This window comes from Cuculus canorus, chromosome 3 (genome assembly GCF_017976375.1).
Source record: "Cuculus canorus isolate bCucCan1 chromosome 3, bCucCan1.pri, whole genome shotgun sequence".
In the NCBI taxonomy this organism is placed as follows: Eukaryota; Metazoa; Chordata; class Aves; order Cuculiformes; family Cuculidae; genus Cuculus; species Cuculus canorus.
Genome location: NC_071403.1, coordinates 86635245 through 86648505, shown reverse-complemented (window position 1 = coordinate 86648505; position 13261 = coordinate 86635245).

Below are 13261 nucleotides of genomic sequence, written 5' to 3'. Positions count from 1 at the left end.
CATGCATAGCTCATCTTCTTCATGGTCAAAGAAATTATCCCTTCAGTTACCACCTGTCTAATTTTCCAAACCAACTGGGTAAAAAAGCAAGTGTTTTCCACCCAGCTGAATCGTACAGTTACATATACACTTTCTGAAACCTTCCCCAAAGGTGTCTACCCCAGAATTCATATGTTGGGCCAGAAGCAGGAGGAGAAGATAGGACGTGTGTCTGAGAGTAGAAACAGCTGATGGAAATCATTCAGAGATGGGTTGGTGGGATGGGACAGGGAATTGCATCAACAAGCAGAATTTCCTCTCCATGCAAGGCTCTGCCATAGGAACCGTAACACTTGATGTAACCTTGCACAGTGCCTAGAGTTTGAGTTTTAGCATCAGGTCGCATTTTAGGCAGAACACATTAAAATAATCATGCAATAACATATAAATATCCATCTGCCCTGCCACATGGTAGGTGACATTTCCCAACAGTGTGCTTCATCATCACTGGACCTATTTTTAAATCACTGATTTAGAGTTGTAAAGAGCATTAGGGATTGGCACATGGCTGAAACAACCTCTACATCCAAACGCAAAGAGTTTGACTCTGTTATTCTACCTGTCTCAGGAGACACCTTACCACTCACTGTTCTGCAAGGCTTCAAGTCCATGAAAAGATCAGCCTCACCCTTCATTTTCAGTTGCAGGGGCTTCTTTTAAGATATATGGCTTCCCTGGTGTGTACCCAGTGGCATGGCCCTGCTGTCCCCATTAACTTGGGGCACTTCTTGCTTAATTTCAGCAGGTCAGTGCAGAGGGTAGTGCTCTCCAATATTGTTATTAAGTTTCTATAGCTTTTCAGAGAGAGTAGTGGGTTCTTATCAAATTAAAAAATAACCTTATGAATAGCTCCACTGAGAAAAAGGCCACAGGTTAGCCCAACCTGTATCAGGCATCAGAGAACCCATGATAGAGCTATTGAAAACTAGGCTCCCGGGTACCCTGAGCAACTCATTGGTGAAAAGTATCTCATGCTAAGATTTAGACTTTATTTTCTTTCTAAGACTGTTAATAAAAATAATGGAGAAAAAATAGAGAGGAGCTGAAATGCAACTTCATCCTAGTGCCATGTTCCTCCAGTGCTTTGCTCCAGGTCCTTCTCGTCTCCTTATTTCTACTCCTTCCTCTTCTTCTTCTTTGTTTTCTTCTTCTTCATTGTTTTCTTCTTCTTCCTTATCATTCATTATCACTATTATTTATTTCTGTTTCAGGTGCAAACTGAACTCTGGCCATGCTGGAGCCGTGGCATGGCTTCCAGGTGCCCTCATGATGCAGAGTTGTAGTGCAGAGGCAATTAAGTGGTAGGGAAATTGAAAAAAGGGAGGATTGACTGGTGTCTCCTGGCAGGGCAAAGCTTCAGGGCTGCTCCATGCGCCAAATCTCCCAAACCAGGGATTTGGTGCATTCCAGTAGGGCCTGTTTTACATGAAGAAGGTATAACAGAGGGAAGGAATAAATGAAATTTTCCTTCTATGCAAGGGAGCAGTGAGTCACGGAGCACTTTCAGCTTTCATCCAGACAGCTAAAAATGCAGAGAAGTTATATGTGTGGGTCCCAGCCCTGTCTAGACTCCATAAATGTTCACAAAAGGAGGATAACTGACAAAGGAGGTGAAGGGACAGGCTCCTTTCCCAGTAAGCATCCCAGTAATTAAGCAGACACATTGTTAAGCCATGTACCAGCATGTACCACATTGTTAAAGATGTACCAGCACCCTGCACCGACCTCTCCAGATGGGAAGCAACACTCCTCCAGTGTAACCCATGCTGCTTTTCCCTTCAGTGTACACAGGACATAGCCAAAAGACATTACTGATGATGTGTTAAAACCAGGAGACACCAAACATCACCAGTGATATGGTCCGCACAGCCAGCTGCCCAGGTCGGCACTGAGGTCCCATCAGTTTCAATACAACTGCTCAAGTGTCAAGATGTCTGCATGAAACTCAGCTCTCTTGTTTGGAGAAGACTGTGATTCCCTGTACCACAGTAAAAAGAAGTAAAACTGATCCACAAGAGGGAGAGAAAAAGAACCAAGTCAGGCTTAAGAGTCATAAACTCTTCTTTCACCATCACATGTAGTCCCAATGACATCTCCTGAAAGGCTTGAATGGGAGTCCCATCTGCTACTAGGAGGTGTTGGCAGATGAGACCTAGGAATGGGATGAAACCTGCTGCCTTTAAAATTTTGCCTAAAATCAAGGAAAAATTCAAGAGCAGCCAGTTCAATGTGGTAGCAAGACTGACCAAGGCAGAGGCTGCGGCAAGGTTGCCCCTTCCAAACCTGTCCCAGTCACTTAGGGTAAGGAGAAGAGGTAACATCATATATTCGGGATATTTAAGAGTTTTTATAAATTAAGAAAATAAGAAAATGATGCTTTTTGATTCCATCAAAATGCACTTGTTGCTGTCTTAGTAGATTCCTATAGACCTCTGGGATACAGAAATCAAATAGTCCAATTTAAAAGAAAAATCAGACAAATCTTTTGCTGTTTTGTTACATGACAGAAATTTCTGCAATTATCTGGCTTCAAATAGGCATCGTCATAAGCAAGAGCAGAAGATATCTAACCTAAAGAGGTGAGCAGCCTTTACTCTAAGTCATTACTGACTGGTGAGATTTATCGTGCCTTTAATAAAAATTTGAGGGCAAGCTCAGCATTTGATTGCTTACGTAAAAACTCCTGTTGCTGCTTCAAATCATGACGCAATTTAAAAATAAAACATTTTTCCTAGAAAAGTCAGTTGGGTCTGGATTCCAAGGCTGTATCTCTATTAAGAACTCATAAGAATTCTTCTGCGTAAAACAGGGAGCCCTTTTGACCCAGAGGACTTTGCTTCCTACAGAGGAAACCAAGAAGGGACGAAGTTCACTGGAATCAAAATAAGTCTTTTCAGAAGAGCATATTTGCACACACATGCCTATGTACAAGGAGGGGACATACAGCTCCTGCTAGCCAACAGTCGTGCTGGCAGATGGGTGTTGGGATGTGAAAGTACGGCCGAAGCTGCTGCCTGAGAAACCAGAGGGCTCATTTCCTAAAGTGCTTAGTCATTTCTAATGACTTCTGCATCAGCTGTGGGTTTGGAAGTGACTCATCTACATAGGGATGGAGAAACACGAAGGAGAATGGCAGAATGGCTAACAAAGCTCATTTTTTTGCTGGCTAAATGAATTTGGTACCCAACTAGCAGCCAGCAGTACTTAATAATTGCATTATAACTTGAAGTGATAAGACAGCGATGCAGTGGCAGAGAAGGAAGACAGCAAATGCTTGTGCTCATTCCTCTTTGCTCTAATGTCTTCACACTGAGCATGAAAGGGGGTCAACCCAGGCAGCCATGGGGCCTGCCCAAATGAAGGAGCTGACCCGGAACAAGATTTTCACCATGACTTCAGATTTAGTCTGTTTCAAGGTTGTCTCCAAGCAGAAGAAAGTGGGCATGGCACCACAATTCAGTGTGAATCATTAGCGTAGCCCCAACCACAGAGCAGCTGTGGTGCTTTTGAATGCCAGCAGCTAAGTGGGAGTGGAGGGTGCTTTCATGGTTGGTTGTTTTTCTAAGATACCGTGGGCTATTTTGGGGAAACCGCCTTGGTTCCTTCTGCCTTCAGCCAGATGCAAGGCTTTGCTACAAGCATTCATTTCTACCACCCTGAACTTTGGGTTACTGAAGGCAGCACTTTGGTGGGTCAGCATCTCTGCTGACATCTCCATTTCCATAGCTGACCAGATGGGTGTCAAAGACACAATGTACTGGGGAGAAAGAGGTGTGGGAAGGATTGAACCAGGGTGTGTTCCTCTCTCCTTCCCACCATGCTGGTCAACAGAGCAGAAAGCAAAAAGGCACGAGGCTGTGGGAAAGGAAGGGTGATGGAGGGTATGCATTGCATCCACTCTGCTTTCCCATGATGCCTGGAAGTGGACAACCAGCAAGACACCGCTGCCTCCCACACCATGGAGAGAGAAACAACCACTCACCCCCTGAAATGAGAGTAGTTACCAAAAATTATGGGAAGCAGAAATAACATGCAACATATCCGTGTGCCTTGGCATTGGCAAGTGACTGCGTGTGGTGACTTGTGACCAAACGGCAGCAGAGCCCTTAGCAAAATGTGAGGGATAGGGAGAGCAGCCCCTTTTATCAGCACTGGCTGCTACATTTCTCACTTTTGGAGCAGAGATTTGAGCAGGTGCTGTCTCCAGGACGGCAGGAAAGCATCTCAGTGCCACTTGGCACAGAGGAAGGGGAGTAGGTTTATCTCTGGGGAGTCCTGGAAAGAGTCTGGCTCTTCTTGTTGATCCTTTTATTTTGCTTCCTTTAAAGGCTGGGGTGGGAGGGAGGACCAGGACAACTCGTTCTTAAAGAAAAAAAAACGGCAAGTTAAAGATGTGGAGTTCTTGGCAGAGACCCAATGCACAAGAGCACAAAGACCGTGAGAAAAATGTCAGTTTACTGTCCAACTGGATGGAAATCAGATGTTGTGTCGGGACGTCACATGAATTGTAAATTAATAAAGGACCAGGCAGGAAAGGAGGGAAGATCCAGCCGGGCTGGAGGAGACAATCCAACAGGCCCTTGATCCTAGTACACTTAATATCTGCGGGACTTATTCGTACGAGCAGCAGTGAGCCTCCTGTCACAGCATAAGTCCTTCGTTGACAGTTAAACCAGATCTCCTGAGAAAGGAGGAGTGGAGACTTCAGGGCTTTGATATTGTAAGTAGCTGAGGAGGATAAGGAGGGACGTGTGAGGATGGGGAACAAAGTCATTGCAAGCCTTGCTGGAAGCTACCATGGGCAGAGCCTGGTTTGTAAGGACAGCTACTCCAGTGGCACTGAGCAGCACCTATTGCTGTTCCCAATTTACCCCATGGCTGCTCGGATGCTCAAACTGAAGATGCCAGGGTGTCTTCAGCGGACGGTGGCAAGAAGCCTCTGAAGCCTAGAGTGGTGAGAAGAGGACAGAGGAGTAGCAGAAGAGATAGGACACTGCCTGGTGATGGCTTGCAGCAGGATGGGCATGCAGCTGCCTTCAGATCTCAAGTGACTTTCACTATTCAATGTGCAATCAAATCACGGTACACATGCTAAGATTAATGGAAAAAGTTGTCTGTGCCTGTGCTTTTATTATGCACATGCACACACAAGTCCCGCCCCGGCTATTTCGCTTTGGATACCACTAGATCAAACATCTCCCACAGGACCTCCTGTTTGCATCCACACGGAAAAAGGTGAAACCAATGCAAGAAGCAGCAGAGACAGATATTGAAGCCTTCCTAAGCCCTGTCTCAACCATGAGAAGTGTGTAGAGAGTTCTCCTTGAAACTATTCACAATTGCTCTTTGCTGAACACCCAGATAAGACCTGCTTCATATCCGCTCCTGCGTAGTGGCTAAAGTGGTCCACCATAACCCATTGCTGCACTGGGTGAGCAGCTTGAGGGTGGGCAGTTGTTGGAAACAGAGCATTCAGAGCATCATTTTTCATGCACTATGCTCTGCCTGCCAGGCAGGGACAAAAAGTCAGTCCTTGCCATTTCCCAGAAACTCACCCTGGGAAGTTCATTGCTGCTTGCCCTGAGCTGGCTGTCAGCATGGGCTGGGAATGCAGCCACCACACTGGGATCCCTAGGGCCTCTTTCTGTAAGGAAACAAAGCTGTGCTCCCTACTCAGGAGCACCACAGGACTTCCTAATAGCCAGCCATGGACCAGGGCCCTGCTGTGCAAACAGCTATAAATATAATACCAATAAGGATGTCTCCTGTCCCTAAATGCTCTGAATCCCACTCTGGCACAAGACAGGGATCACATCTCCTGCTTGCTGGAGAGTTTTCTATGTTGGATCAATGCAGCATTGTTTCCTGCAATCTCTACCCCGTCTGTGCATATCATGGCTGCATTCAACCTCTATCATTTTCACTTGAGCACAGGGCAAGGACCTGCAAAGCAGAGGTCCCCCATCTTTCTGGGGAGCTGCCCTAGCACAAAATGGACAAATACATTTTAAGCCAGAGCTGCCAATACAAGCAGTTATGGGAACTCTGACCACAGGCATGGGGACCTCCAACCACCAGCTTGGATCTGCAAGATTAAAAATTTAATGTCTTCAACAGGATTCTCAGTTGCAAGAACCACACAGCCACGATGAGCACATTTGCTGCAGAGTGTACGTGTGTCGTGTGCTCCCCTACTCCGGCTGCTGGGAAGAAATCCAAGCAAGCTGAACTGTTTGGGGCTTGTTACACAGTGCCTGGTCTTGCCATTTAGCAAAGTGCTCCTCATTCATCCTCCTTCCCCAAAATATACCACTGCATCCATCTTTTAAAGCCAAATCTCTTGGCTATTGCAAGCAAATAAACAATGAGGAAGGATCACATTTAAGAAAATATGAAATGGGCTTTGCAGCATCCTTTGGTCTACCTCTAGTTGAAGGGTTGAATAGGGAAACCCCCTATGAAGGAACCCCAAGGAGGGTTTATGCTTACAAGGAGGATGTTTAGCTCAGTTTTCTTCAGGTCAAAGCTTGCACAGGAACATGCCTTCTTCCAGAGAGGATACTGAATGTTTTGAAGGCAGGGAGGGGGAAATGGGAAAAGCATAAACACTTTGAAAATACAATTTGGCTTTAATGGGATTTACTTTGTGCTTATGGTCTCCCTGAAGCAATAACACCACATAACAGATTGCAATTCATTAAAGGTAGAACAAGACTGGAGGGGGAAAAAAAACACCTTTAAGCAGAGCAGAGGAGCCCATGCAGTTTGCTGCCGTGCCTGGGGGGGAAGAACATGGAGCAGAGCAAAGCTTTGGTCACAGGATCTGAGTTAAGTGGCCAGTGAGCAAAGGAAAAGGGTATTTCCCAGTCTATTGCAGTGCCACTGAACCACACAGATAGCAAGAGGGGATGTCATATGTGGGGTGTAGCTGGGCTCTCCAGAGGTCCAAATACAGCTGTGCTCAGGCCTCCAGGGACCAGCAAGCTTCAGTGCCCATTGCCTTCAGATCAGGGGAAATCTCATTCGCCTCCCTGCGCTCGAAGGTAAGGTTTCAGAAGGTTCAATGATACGCAGTCTAGAGAAACAGCCTGGTGAGCAGAGATCTTGAATGCACCTGGCTCTCCTTGGCCTGGTGGTATCTCCGGGGTTTGCATACCCAGCAGCATTCAGCAGCATCCAGCAGGTTGCTGCAATGCTGCCACCAGCATGGCTGGATTTTGGGGTCCCAGTAGCATGATATCAGCCTTCCGCAAGCAGACTGCCCGGGGGACCATCATGGCATGAGATTTCCCTTTCAGGGCAGCATCCACCCTGCAGAAGGCTTCACTCCATGGTCAGCAATGTCGAAGGGAGGGAGGGAGATGCTGGAGGTGGGTAAGGAGGCACTGGGAAGGCAGAGGCATGCAGACATATTCCGAGAGGGCAAGCAAGCCTGTAGCTGTGGCCAGTGAGACCACTAAGGCTGTGTGGACCCTTAAAAAACAAAAACAAAAACCAAGAAAGCGCCAAATGAATCCCACAAAACCTATATTTGGGGACCCACACAAAATCTTTGTCGCCTTGTGGTGGTGATGTCTGGGATCGGGGCTCCCTCTAGAGGGCTTTGCATAGTCAGCAAATGGCCACACCATGGCACTGGGGAAGAGGTGGGAGGCCAGGGCGCATCCCTCCCTTTCCCTGAGGTCCTGTTTTGGCCAGGGTGGCGTTAGGAGCGCTCCCAAATTGCCCTAAGCCAATGCGAGCATCTTCAGTTCTGCTAAGAGGATGCCAGGGGCAGAAATCCAGCGTGTGCCCGTCTCTGCCTCCAGCTTTGGCATTTGCCAGCACAGAGACCAGTTGCTGAAAGGCCTTGGGGCTGCACATGGTGGGAGCTGCTGGTCTGTCCTTCATGAAGGCTGTGGCATTGACGGTACTGGTGCTGCAGTGCTTCTGGTCAGTCAGAGACAGCAGAGCCTTTGAGACAAAGGGTCTGGGGCCATGCATCACTTGGGCTTGCAAGAAGGTTGTTTACATCGATGATTAAGCCAAGCAGGATTTGGAGAGAGGGCTGTTGGAAATGGCTCTGTTTCATTGGTGCAAGCAGAGCAGAATCCATGCTTGGAGATCTGTTAAGTGGTTGGAATGATTTAGGGCCATGCACCATGTCCTGAGGTCAGAGGAGCTCAACTATGAGAGGAGGTGTACAAAAGCAACTGGCCTGCACCTCTAGGGGAGGAAGGCTTCAATAGGCAGTGAGACTGAGAGTAGAGGCTAACACCAGGAGACACATCCCATCATGAAGCCCCTGGTTTCACATACTAAGATAAACTCATCAGAGCAGTGCAGTGCTGCTGTTAAGGAACAGGCTTGGAGGATGACCCAGCCAGCAACCCTCAGTGCAGCTCGTCACTGGCCAGTCTGCTCCCAGCTGGGAGAGGAGACAGGCATTTACCATTACTGACTTGTCCTCAGACACCTGTGGCTGCTCTTGCATCAAAAGGCGTTTTCACTTTCTAATAAACCTGCTAGACAACCCTCTGAGATATTTTGTCATAAAGGGTGATTGCAAAGCTTAAGTTCCGTTGCTAGTTATTTCATTACAGCACAGACTGCCCAAAGCAACGAGACACTTTAAACATGTCCATAAAAGAGAGAGATGTTAACTCATCCTCGAGGTTTTAATTAGAGTGACTGTAGGTGGCAGGTAGGCAAGCCTGCAGCATCTCACAGCCTTTGCCAGGGGATCTCAGCTCTCCAGCTGCTTGAGCCAAAGTTGCTCTTAGAGGGAGGTCATGCATCAAAAAAGAGCACCAGGAAAGAGGGTTTGGGGGCTTTTAAAGTCTTGTAGAACAACACCCCTCACCCCCAGTTCGAGGCCAAAAGTAGTAGGACATCTGGAATTCTCCCCAGGCCTTTTCACAAAGGATCCTGCTCAGGATCTAGGGATGGTGTCTGTTTGAAAGATGAGCAAAACTGAGTTGCTCATCTACATACACAAGTCCCACCAGCCCTGTTCACTCCAGGAGGTGCAGGAGAAAGCTAGAAAAAGAAGAGCCACAAGAAATGGCATTCCCTCCCGATTTCCACCTGTTCTGTTGCTGGGACTATTTTCGCCCATGCAAACACTGGGAGAAGAGGAGCAGGACCCAGCTTGGCACCAGCCTTCTGTCCCACAGCCTCCCTAGGAGCATCAGCTCCTCCCGGAGTTTGCAGCTTACGGTTTCCTCGCTAACCTTCACTAGATGGTGCTCTACACCCTCCCTTGAAAGTCTCTTCGCAGCCAGAGCTTGATTATCCCGTGCTGCATTCTCACTGTAGTCTTAGACGGGAGGAGAAAAGTCTGTTCAGGAGGTTCTTTTTTTTTTGCGGAGCCAAAGCATGCTGCATGGTGGCAGTGTCATTTGGAGAAGCAGCCATCTCTCAGGTTGTGTTGAAATGCAATGGGAAATGCTTAGAGGAAGAGGAGGTTGAGAAAAGCAAGCGAAGGGCAAGGCCGTTTGCCCCCTGCCTAGAAGATGCTGGTTTGCACACATTTGCCCTCACATGCCAGCAAAGGATGTCAAACCTTGCCCTGACCAGGACTTAGGTGAAGAAGAGCACCTCACCACTCTCCAAACATGACTGTGGGCAACTGCTCCCAAAAGTGTCCTGGGAGCTTCAGCACCTCTGGTCACAGCAGAGGACCACAGTGCTTGGTGTCTTCTCCCTTGGCCTTTCAAAACTCAAGTGTCAGCCCCAGCAAGCCCTTCCTTCCACAGCCGAAGGCGTGGGCTCAGGCAGGTTATCATATCAAACAAAATGCAGCCTCCGCTCCCTCACCTCAAGACCGTGGGGCTTCAGAGAACTGAAGCACTAAGAGGGCTGGATGATAGGCTCTGCCCCTGTGAAGCAGCAGACACTCCCCAGCACTCTCCTGGCATCAGCCCAGTGAGCTGCCCAGACAACTGAGAGGAAGGATGCCTCTTCTGAGCTTAGCAAACTAAGCTCTTAAGCAGAGTTAGACAGCTAACAGATAAACACACTCCAAGTGTGTTTATCACCCTTTGATAGGGAATACAATGTGTTTATGTGTAGCTTGGAAGTGGAGAGGCTTTCTGATTGTGCAAGAGAGCTACCTAGCAGTGGAGATGGGGCTGCCTCAGGTAGAAAAAAAAGATTTTCAAGGCTTAAACGATGAGTTTTCTCACATGGTTGTCATCTCCTGCATTTCATTTGAAGGATGCTCCTCTTCTTGAAGCCTCTGACTCCTGAGTCAAAGTTTTCGTGTTTGTTGCTCTTTTTGAAGCCTGGTTGAGACCCTGTGAGTAGGATAGAAAACATTGCCCAAAGCCCAGTCTTTCTGAAAGCCAGTTTGGTGAGACAAAACCCCTGGAGAGGCTGCCTGTACTTTATACCATGGATACTTTTAGCATATACAGCATAACTTGTCTCCATTGACAAGCTGTGAAGAGCTTTCAAGAGGCTCTTTATTATTCTACACACTCTGGCTGGGAAAGCTTGAGCAAGCAGATTGGCTTTGCAAAAGTCAGAAGCCAGTCCTCTGCTCAGATGCGGGGTTTCAGGCATTGCCACCCTCCCGACACTCATTAGTATAATTTCAGTGTAACAAAATAATTGGGCCCAGACTTAAAGGCACCTCAATATCTCTTACACAGGCATTGCTGTCACAGGGGAATGGGGTTGTTTCTGAAAGGTTTCTGGTAGGTCTTTCTTCTGAAGCAACAGGTCGTCAGTTTTTCTGGGGATGTCGAGGTAGCTCTGTGCATTCCCTTCAAGCATTAGCACCAGCCAGGTTTCTGGAAAATAATTTCCAGGACACACAGAGGAGAAGTTGACAAACGAGGCTTGGGAACCATAGTCAGAGTTACAGGCTGTGATCTCACCTGTGAACTGGCCACCAAGTTGACCCAGAGCCAGTCAAAGGAACACCCCATATTGTCCACTGGAGGTGCTGCTCACAGCAACCAGCAGCAGCAAGTGTTGTTCCAGAAGTCAAAGATCCAGCGTTGCTTTGATTTGTGGGTGATTGGTGTTGAAAAATGGGAGATCCCATCAGAGACCTGCCTTTCTATCAGAGGAGGGAAAAGCTAAAGAAAAAAATGACTTGTTTCACCAACTGAATTGGAGTCATTCCCCTGACCATCACCATCCCAATGCCGTGGAAGGCAGTGTAGTGACGGCTGTCTTGCCTGACACCAAGTATATTTGCCTTTTGAGAGATGTTTGAAGAGGTGTGAGGACATGTGTAATGAGGAAACAGCCTTCAGGAGGCTGATGGGGCCAGTGAGGAAGCTATCCAAACCCTTTATGCCAAGTCTTGCATCTTCCAGGAGGCTAAACCATTTCTGCATCTAGACAGCAACAGTGTAGGAGGATGAGAAGTAGAAATTCCTTTGCCCCCATAGGCTTCTCTGATCTAAACATCAAAGGCAATGTCATGGGAAACCCCACAACTCAACCTCATCCTATGGATAATCTAGGTCTTTCCTGGTATGGACACCCCTTACGCCAGCTGCAGGTCAAAGACTTGCTGGTAGTTGTTTCCCTGCCCTTGGGCATCAGCTAGCTCTATCAGCTTGGCTGAGCCAGTGAAGGTGTTGCAGCACGGCTGCCTGCCCATCCCACTGACACATCTGAGGCAGAGGGGAGGAAGGCTCCTTTTAACTCAGTGCTGTAGGTTTCATGTGGGACTAAAATATATCTCACAGTGCACAAGTTTCACGTAGCCTGAGAGCTGGTGTGACCCAGCCCTGGGACACCTTGTGCTGCTCACTTCCGCCCGTTTAACAGACATGAAACATGTACAGGTTCATCAATATTGAATTAAAACCCATCTCATTGCACCATCATGCCACTTCAAATCATCTCAGCTGACTGCAGCAAGCTCTCTGCACCCGTGAGTGGTTGTCTACGTGCAAGTCACCCTTAATATGTGGCCAGCACATTAAACCCTGGCAGGATTTTAATGCAGGTTCTGCGAGGCAATACTAGGGGTATGTACTCAAAGGCCCAGGTTGCAATTCCTGGCTGCTTAAGACTTCCACATTTGTAATGCAGCACTGTGTCTGCCTGAATTATGTCCCTGGGGACAGGTTTGCAAGCAGAAAATGAAGTGGTGAGCAGGGCTGGCATCCCATGCAGACACGGGCACAAGCATCTGAGCCAGATCACTAGCACAGCTCAGCTGCTTGAACTGCTGCATCACTGTATCACAGGCATTTTGGGGATGGCTTTTTGCTTTGGCTCCTCCCTACACAAGCTGATAAACGTGCAACCAATATTATGCTCAAATACCTGCTGCAGAGCACAGAGAAATTCATAAGCACTCATGGCTGGTGCTGCAGGATTTGGTTTTGTTGCAGGGTCAGGCACCAGCCACTGCCTGGCATCGGTGTCGCCACTGCCACTGCAGCTGGAGCTGCTCTAGCATTGGGGACATCTTGGTCTGGTGGCAGCTGTCAGACCAAATTTTCCAAAAGGTGGCAGGGATACTCTCTGACTCCACCCTGGGATATGGGCAGGAGCATCACACTGCTGAGTGCTCTCAGCTACCATCATCCTCACCCTCCTCCATGCAGTGCTGGTGCTGGAAGAGAAAGGAAAAGGATCAGAAGCTACGGAAGTCCTGACCTCATTACGATGCTGCCTGCATATGTTTTGTGGTAACACTGTGATAATTATCAAATGCTTCCTTTCCATTTTCCCAGCCAGGCACCAACATTATTGCCTTTGCCCAGTCTCCTTGTCTCTGCAGGAGTGCCCTCAAGGACCAACTTTGCATTTGGCTGAACAAGATGTTCTTGTCTGAGGAACGGCAACAGTGTTTTTCCTGGTTTTCCAGGCATCCTCATAAACCACACTAGGAGCTTTTCTTCCCACCATATTGAGTAGGATGCATTTTTCTGGCTAGTGTTATGTACAAGGACAATATACCAGTCATTTCCCATCAGCTTTTGGTTAGCATGAGCTGAGTGTTCCAGGTAAGAAATCTGATGTGTCTGACAGAATGATAGCACGAGGAGACAGATAAATACAGTATCACAAAGCAGATTGGGTGCTGTCCTCCCAAGGAGGTGTCAAATCATCCAAACAACGACTCCTTGCGTAGGGATAGAAATGTCTACAGCACCACTGGTGTGTAGGGCCTGTCCTGGATACCAAGGAACAATCAGACAATAACGCTCCATGCAACACCGTTACCTGCTCAGTGGATGATGGAGGACACATGTGGCCCTAAGCCAAT